We start from the raw sequence: 8,755 nt of genomic DNA, 5'->3' as shown, positions 1-8,755 counted from the left end.
ATAAGACTGGAAAGATAACTTAGTCCAGTGTCCACACGCTGGTAGACAGGCTTTTAGTGCATGTGAGCTTCACGTGTACGCGCTGAGAAACGCACACGCATTTCAGCGCATCAGTGAATTGTTTAACCGACAAGGCATTAAAGCACATGCAAATTATGAACTTTTGTGAACTGCAGTGTCCCGTTCCGCTACGTTAACATTTTATGTGAAAATACGTCGCGTTGTACAGTATGTTCAGAAGCGCGTCCACGATCAAAAATCGTCATATCGCACACCCCTACGTTGAAGAATATTTACTGACTGCCGGGCCTCTGACAGTGACATATACTGCTGAAAAACATATTACAGAGCTCACCGAAACCAAACAAGACCTCTCCTCCAAATCAACCCCTACATCACCACCAAGCCAACCTGCAACAGCCAGTGACCAACCTCACTTCACCCAGTCCACTACAACCAGTGACCAACCTCACTTCACCCAGTCCACTACAACCAGTGACCAACCTCACTTCACCCAGTCCACTACAACCAGTGACCAACCTCACTTCACCCAGTCCACTACAACCAGTGACCAACCTCACTTCACCCAGTCCACTACAACCAGTGACCAACCTCACTTCACCCAGTCCACTACAACCAGTGACCAACCTCACTTCACCCAGTCCACTACAACCAGTGACCAACCTCACTTCACCCAGTCCACTACAACCAGTGACCAACCTAACTTCACCCAGTCCACTACAACCAGTGACCAACCTAACTTCACCCAGTCCACTACAGCCAGTGACCAACCTAACAAGTCAACAACATACTGGAACAACCAACCTTCAGCCTCTGACCGACCTGCATTTCCTGCTGACCCAAAACCCACAACTCCACAAAAACGTCCTGCTAACAACAAGTGTCCAACACCACAAAAGATTAAAAAACCCCGTCTGAAACCCGAAGAGTCCTTGATATGACCGATGACAACGAACCCGCTCTAGAAGACATCGCACAGATGTTTGGAAAACACTCCACCACAATATACATGACTCATACATCACACATATACACACATACCTGTTTAATGTAATGCATGATAAATATGTTGTTATTTTTGTCCTGTGCTAAAGTTTAGTCAAATGTTTTATTCTACTTTTCCACTATTAGTATTTAAAGTGTTTCCTTCCTGTTCACATATTGTTATACACTACAATGTAAAATGTTACATTATTTACATTGGTTATGTTACATAAAAAGTGTTTTGTTCTTCTTTATCATGTTCCTTTCTGTGCTTCAGTGTTTCTCAACCCTGTCCTGGTGACCCCTCACCACTGCACATTTTCCATGTCTCCCTCACTTAAGCCATGTTTCAGAGAGTGTAGTAATATTAGGATTATGCTGAACTACCCATGCACAAAATAAATCAATTTTTGGCAACAGACTTCTGATATGAATGATTTTTAGTATGATCTAATAGGGTTGTAAAAGAATGCTAGTAATATAGCAACAAAAACACATAAAAATACACAAACACAAACAAACATTATCACAAAAACTCAGATTCAGGCTCAGCAGCCCCAGCCTTCTTATGCCAAGGCATCTCCGTAAGAAGGCCAAATAAAGAAACTAAGCAGAGACCAGTAATAGCGCACACACTGGTCTGCAGCAGAGTTAACAAAGTAAAGATTGCTCCAATAAACCATCATTAGGCAATAGTAAAACAACTTTCATTTTCAAATCAATAGGCCTATGGCAAAAATATGAAACAATACAACAATAGGGTTAGGGTTAGGTTAAAATAATAAAATAGGGTTAAAATAAATCATTATTATTTAAATATATTTAAAAGTAAAACTACCTGTTTAAAGTAAATAGTGTAAATAAACTATGTGAGATTTATATTTAACTATGTATTGTACATAAAATGTATGTAATTGCACATACTATTTTGTCATTCATTTATGAATATTGTTTAGATTGGTTCATTAATGATAAATGTTATTTGTAACCTGCAATAAGCAGCAGTAATTATTTATGTGACAGAAAAAAAAATCAAATTACACATAACAGTTTAATATAAAATGTGTTTTTGTTTGTTTTTTCATTCTGCTAGATGGCTGGACAGAAAACAAATCCCCTGTGGGAATACTTTACAGAGCCAACACCAGGGAATGCAAAGTGCAATATCTGCAGTGACGTGGTGAAAATGGGAAACAGGGAAGAAAAAAATACCACAAACATGTGGAGTCACCTTAAGTCTCGCCATGCATCTGTGCATGAAGAAGCACAGAAGAAAAGAGATGCTGCTTCAAGCTCTGCCTCAGTGAGCAAAGTCCAGACAACCCTCTAGGTCAAAAGTTACTGACACATTAATAGCAGAGATGATTGCCACTGACAATCAGCCTTTTACAGTAGTTTCAGATGTTGGCTTTCAACGGTTGTTGGCTGTGGCTGAGCCAAGGTACACCAATACTACCGCACAGACATGCTGGACAGCTTGCACAAAAAAGCAACAGATACGATCAGAACTTTGATTGCACCTGAGAATGCTGGATCCCATTTAGCTTTCACCACAGACTGTTGGTCTGGAGATGCTGATGAGCCTCACTTGCCATTTTATTGGCAAGAACTGGAAAAGGAGACAAGTTATCTTGAATGTAAGGGTCATGTTTGGCTGTCATACTAGAGATTATATCAGTCAGATGTTCCTTGACCTGCTTGACCAGTGGAATTTTCAAAGGATAGAGTTGTGTTTGTGCTCAGAGATGGTGGTGCAAATGTGGTAAAAGGCATGCAACCTGCAGAAATGCCAGACTTTGGCTGCTGTGCTCATACGCTGCAGCTCGTCGTGAATGATGGCATCAGCAGCCAGAGAGTAGCTGGGGATATAATCGCGAGGTTGAGGACATGTGCAACCCACTTTAATCACTCTGTGTTCACGGCAACCGCTTGTGTGTCCTGGTTTGAACATGCTTCTCGTGTATGAAAAGTTAGGTGAACATGAGGTGTAATGTAGGTGAACTACATTAGCTGTATTTTCTTCGTTAGAATGTTGATATAAAAACTGTTCAAGTGTCACGTAAGTTTCATTCATAATGAATGTTTGCTGTAACAGTCCATTGTAACATATCATGTGTCTCCTTTAATCCGATATAAAATGTCATACGGTGTTGTCCCTCATAACCAGTAGTATAACAAGTCTAAGCTAGCTTATGTGTTATACCAGTTTGACATGACGTAGACGGTAATTGAAACGCCTTTGTAAAAACATAAAGCAAAACGTGAAAAAAGTGGGGGGAAAAAGCATCATAATTTGTAAACGACTAAGTCGACTAGTAGCAGCAGTGTCGTTTAATCAACTATTCTCGCACATCCCTAGTCTCCATTAACTCCCCTCCTCTGAGCCACTAAGGCTGCAGTGGTGTCATTTTATTTAAATAAATGTGTCCAAGTGTCCAAGAAAATCAGTAAAAATAAATATATATATGAAGAGTTCAGATGCAAAAGCCTCTAAGTGCCATCTGAAATTTTCTTCTAGAATGATCATTTGAGCCCTTGAAACAGACTCGAACTCCTCATTGGATGGATACGCCTTGTAAGAATAGATTGCAGTGGCAAGTTTGTCAAGAATCTCAGATTTAACATCCTTGGTTAGGCTGAGCAGTGAGTCATCTGTAGCATATTGCCCATTTCCACGTTTCAAATGTAATTCTACATCATACGAAAAGCTTGTAATGTGAAAAGAAACAGGCCATTGCTGTTATTGATCCAGGATTTCCGTTGTTAACCCATACACAAAAGAAATATATTTTCAGGATATATTTTGGAATATATGCAAATATTTGAAATTGGCCCAATAAATATATGTCATCCTTATATTTCATATATTTTTGTTATATTTCAGAATATATTTCAATGTATTTTTTTCTGTATGGATCCCCAAAAGTGTCAAAAATATATGTGGCATATATTCCAAATACATTGAAATATATTCTGAAATATAACAAAAATATATGAAATATAAGTATTATTATATATTATATATTAGTATATATAAGTCAAATTTTATTTTTAAAGTGAACTATTCCTTTAACCCTAATTATTTGCATTCCTGCTTATTTACAAAGCTGCATGTATCTTGTGGATAGCAAAAGACGGCCTGCCTGAAACTCATCTGACACATGAGGGAGCATATACTTAAAATAAAATGCTTTCAGTCTATCTACAGTCTTGGCACAGAATTGCTCATTGTATGGGACTTGTAGCAGAACTTGCTGTGATGGAGCCCAGATGAGCAGCTTACAGGCCCTCAGCCCTGTACAGAACATTCCAAGCTGCACTTGCACATAGAAGCCCCGTGGACCATTGAAGATGCTTGAGACCCTCTCTCAGCTCACCCTGGGAGCAAAATGAAGGAGTGGGAGGCAGAGGGACATTGTTGGACATTACCTCTGACGTCAGTACATCGGTGGCTTGGTGGTGGGAAAAGGTGATGTCCGTTAACCGCTTCGGGCAGAGGTTCCTCTGGGTCCCCACATTCCAGAGCCGCTACTCATCTGTGCAGGCAATGCCAGTGAGCCCACTGGACACAGCATTTTCCACCTGAGACCAAACATATGCACTGATGAGCTTGAATACTTAAAAGATATTTCAAAACTTTCACAGTTATCTTATTTAAAAATCATTCATTATTATTACACGTAATGTTAACCTACCTTATTCCTTACATCAGGTGATAGCGTAATTAGACTTAATGTTCACTTATACATGTAGGCCTACTTTACGTTTCCTTTTCCATTTTCAGTGCATGCATATTTTTTTCCTAGCACATTTTACCAATTCCAAATCACATTAATCGTAATAATTAGCAGTAATTTTGTATTTAATTATTTATAAGTGATATAAAAAACACATTCTATTCATATGTGCAAAAAGAAAACCTGCTTAATATTTATGCACATCTAAAATACACAATTAATAGTAGTTGTTAAGATTGATGTGGTTTGGAATTGGTCAAATGTGCCATCATAAAATCAAATTGCAAAATAATGATGCATGCACTGTACTTACCTGGACTCCATTCACTTACCTTACTCCAATGTACAATTAAGAGATTTGACAAGATACTTAGCCTGCCGGTGGTCATCAGGTCATCATCAACTGTGTATGTCACAAACATTATGTTAATATACCTAAATATATACATTTATAACATACTTATGTTAACAACTCGAACGTTGCAAGATATTATCATGATTAATAAATACTAATAATGAGTGTGATATAGTCTTACCTTCCATAATATAGAGGCTGCGTGGCTACAGGACCTTCCCAAACCAGCGATGCACGAACATCCAGTAGTCTCCACTGATCCCAGGCTGCTAACTAGCACCCACGCAGAGTGGTGTGGACTGCTCGACTGGCTGGGGTGCACGTTTGCTTTTAAAAATACAAAGTCACCCTCACGGTGTAAGAGTACACGACCCACTTTCCCACTGTGTAAATACTGATAGGCCTCAGTACTTTTATAGTTTTTCATGGCTACTCCATGAACTCCTTCTGACAGGACGAAGTAATTAAATATGTCCCCATAGGTTACCTCAGGCCACTTCTTCATATCGTCTATCCACGTTAATAATGACGATGGATGGGACAATATGAGACCATCTGATCGTCGCAAGTTTTCTCCGTGCTCCCAATTTAAAACAGAATTAATGTTATTTGTCATTTTGTCAAGTTTTAGCTAGCTATAAACAATCTTCTATTTACTGAAATAGCTACCGGATGCGCCGTGTCAGTTTACCGGAAGTCGGATGACAAAATGCAGAAGCGCGAATTATTAAAAGTGGGCGGGGCGGAATAAGGTGAATAGGAAATGTTGGAATTAACATTAGCCAAGCTTAAGTGATGAAAAATGTTTACCGTTACCTTTTGTAAACTACTGCAGCACACCATTCAGGTAACTGTTATACAGTATACATTACTGTACAGTAACCCTTGAATCTGGTTCATTAGAAATGAGACTTGTTTTTATAAACATGTTTATTTAGAAATTGTCATTAAGAAATACACTGCAACTATTGTTGTAAAATCATTATTCATTTTAGTTCAGGACTCCATAGTCCAGGTGTAACTAATCCATACTTAATCTGTGTTACAGAAAGCCATTTCTTCAGACACGATGAACTTTTCTAGATTAATAGTGGGGCGGCTAAGCGCAGATTTTCATCAGAATCGATCACTTTGCGATAAAAGCATGAAATTTGGTATGAAGGCTCACATTTTTTCAAAATGGCCGCCAAATATGGATTTTGTAATGGGAAAATTAATTAAAAGCTGGCAGAAACATAAAATGCAATAACACATTTCACCATAAATACATGTAAATATGAGCACACTTTCACGTAGAAGGTCTTTAAACTTTAAAATATAAGATATGTTTTAAAAAAAAATGAAAATGGCCGCCAAATATGGATTTCATAATGTCATAATGGATAGACGACAGTCATTAACAATTAAAAAAGTTGCACATTTGATCATTAATCAATCTAGGTCATTTTTAAACAAAAAGGAAAAGAGGTTATGATGTCTATCAGAAATTATGTACTTTATATTAAATTGTGTGCATATACTAATACGCATCATTTTTACTTGGTAGTTTGTCAGTGACTCCTCCTTATTCAGTCAGTAGGTTTCATCTTGTGGTGGCCACAGTTGAATATTATTCTCTTTAAAATCTAGAGAACTGGTGGGATGTTTTACTCTTGACTACAAGTGAGATAAAGGCAAAGTCAGTTGAATGTGTTTCTCACTGTTACTCTCAGTAAAATTAGTGTAGGCTAATACTGCAAGTAAGCAAACATAACTCAGACAGGCAAATATAACATAAAATAGATTTTAGTCTGCAGGAATTTAGAGTTAGGATTCTGTGAAATAAAGTATGTGTACATTTCCACAGAATTTCATTTAGGCTGGTTATCTAAACTAGCTGCAATTCATCCTATTTATTTCATTGTAACTCTGTGCTCTTGTACGGCTAGTTTATACCACCCAAAGCTAATCTCAGTCAATTCTTTGCTCTCCAAATGCTCTCACCTTGACTAGAAATATGAATTGTAAGAACTGTTGAGTCCTGCTAGATTATTTGCAAGTGGTTTAGTAGGTAGGCCTACACATCACATTGTAGACCGAGTTTTCCTCACAAGAAAAACGTAAATTAGCACGATTAGCATGATTACCACAATTAGTCAATCGATTTAATATTTTTTGTGCCAGTTAAGTGAAATAGAGTAGCCAATATTTTTTTAAGGTATTAGCACACATCTTTTAAGTTAGTAGTAGACCTCAAATAAAGTTCCACGTCTTAAGAAAAACTACTGTGATTTAAATTAGCACGATTAGCATGATTACTACAATTGCAATTGATTTAATCTTTTTTGTGTCAGTTAAGTGAAATAGAGTAGGCAATATTTTTTAAAGTTATTAGCACACATCTTTTAAGTTAGTAGTAGGGGAGAGCGGGGGCAAACGCTTTTTGACTTTCTCAGTTTGTGTAAATCTACTTATGGTTCAGAGTATTTATTTTTTCCCACATTAATTTCCCACGTCTAGTACAATTGTTTTGTTTTATTAATACAGTATATACTTTTTTCTTGATATATCCCGTAAGAATGGAAGTGAAATGTGACAACATGCCCCATAGGTGGGGTACATTGTAACATGTGAGGGGCACATTGTAACATAACATATGACAGCTTAAAATGTTATCTGACCTAATAAAAAAAATATACAAGACAAACTAAAATAATTTCTAAATAAAATACAATTAAAAAACTCTTTCATATAAAATAATGGCAATTTTTAATAATTAAATATAAACTCATTTTTGAGTTTTGACTACGAACACAGGAAAACACAGCTATACAACATAGTTCAAAACAAATAAATAATTAGTAATTTCTGAACATTGACTCTCAGTCTTTATTCACCTTTTTCTCACGTTTTCTCAATAAAATTAATAAAAGTATAGAATATAATAACATATTTCTAATAGGGGCACATTGTAACGAAGTGTTACAACATGCCCTGCCTGCACTACTGGGATTTAAACCCGGCTAGTGTCTTCTGCTAGTTAGTGAAGCATTAAAGAACTATCTCAACTGTTAAATAACATATTGGAGATTATTTAAAATGAGACAAATCTGATATTATTTTAAACACAAAAAATAGAGATGAAAAATTAACTTAAGTCAGAAATTTACTTTTGCTATGGTTTAATACATTTCTATGGATATCTTCCAAAAAAATAAATAATTTTTGCGCAATTTTTTCTCGATAAAGTGTTGATATGGCAACTAGTAAATACACCAAGTTTCGTCATCCTAGCATGTGTGGAAGTATTTAAAACAAGTGTTACAACTAGCCCCGTGTTACGTTGTGCCCCGCGCTCCCCTAGACCTCATATACAGATCCAATGCAATGGCTAAAACCTTCAAATTATTTAATCCTGGATATATTGCCGAGCTGGCACCTTGCCGTGGTGGATTAGCTTGCGTGTCTCTTTCCATGTCAGCTGTTTAAAAACAGTTTACCTTTTTGTATCACCATTGGTGAATTGCTTTGGTAGAGACCAGACAAAGATCAGCTCTTAATCACTTGTCACTGTGATGTCTAATTTTGATCACATAACATGACTTTACAGATAATTCATTAACCCATGTATAGTAATATTTAGTATTACAGGAGCAATTTTTTTAATCATATCTTATAT

Source organism: Rutilus rutilus, assembly GCF_951802725.1.
Source record: "Rutilus rutilus genome assembly, chromosome: 4".
Classification (NCBI taxonomy): domain Eukaryota; kingdom Metazoa; phylum Chordata; class Actinopteri; order Cypriniformes; family Leuciscidae; genus Rutilus; species Rutilus rutilus.
This window is presented reverse-complemented; position numbering follows the sequence as displayed.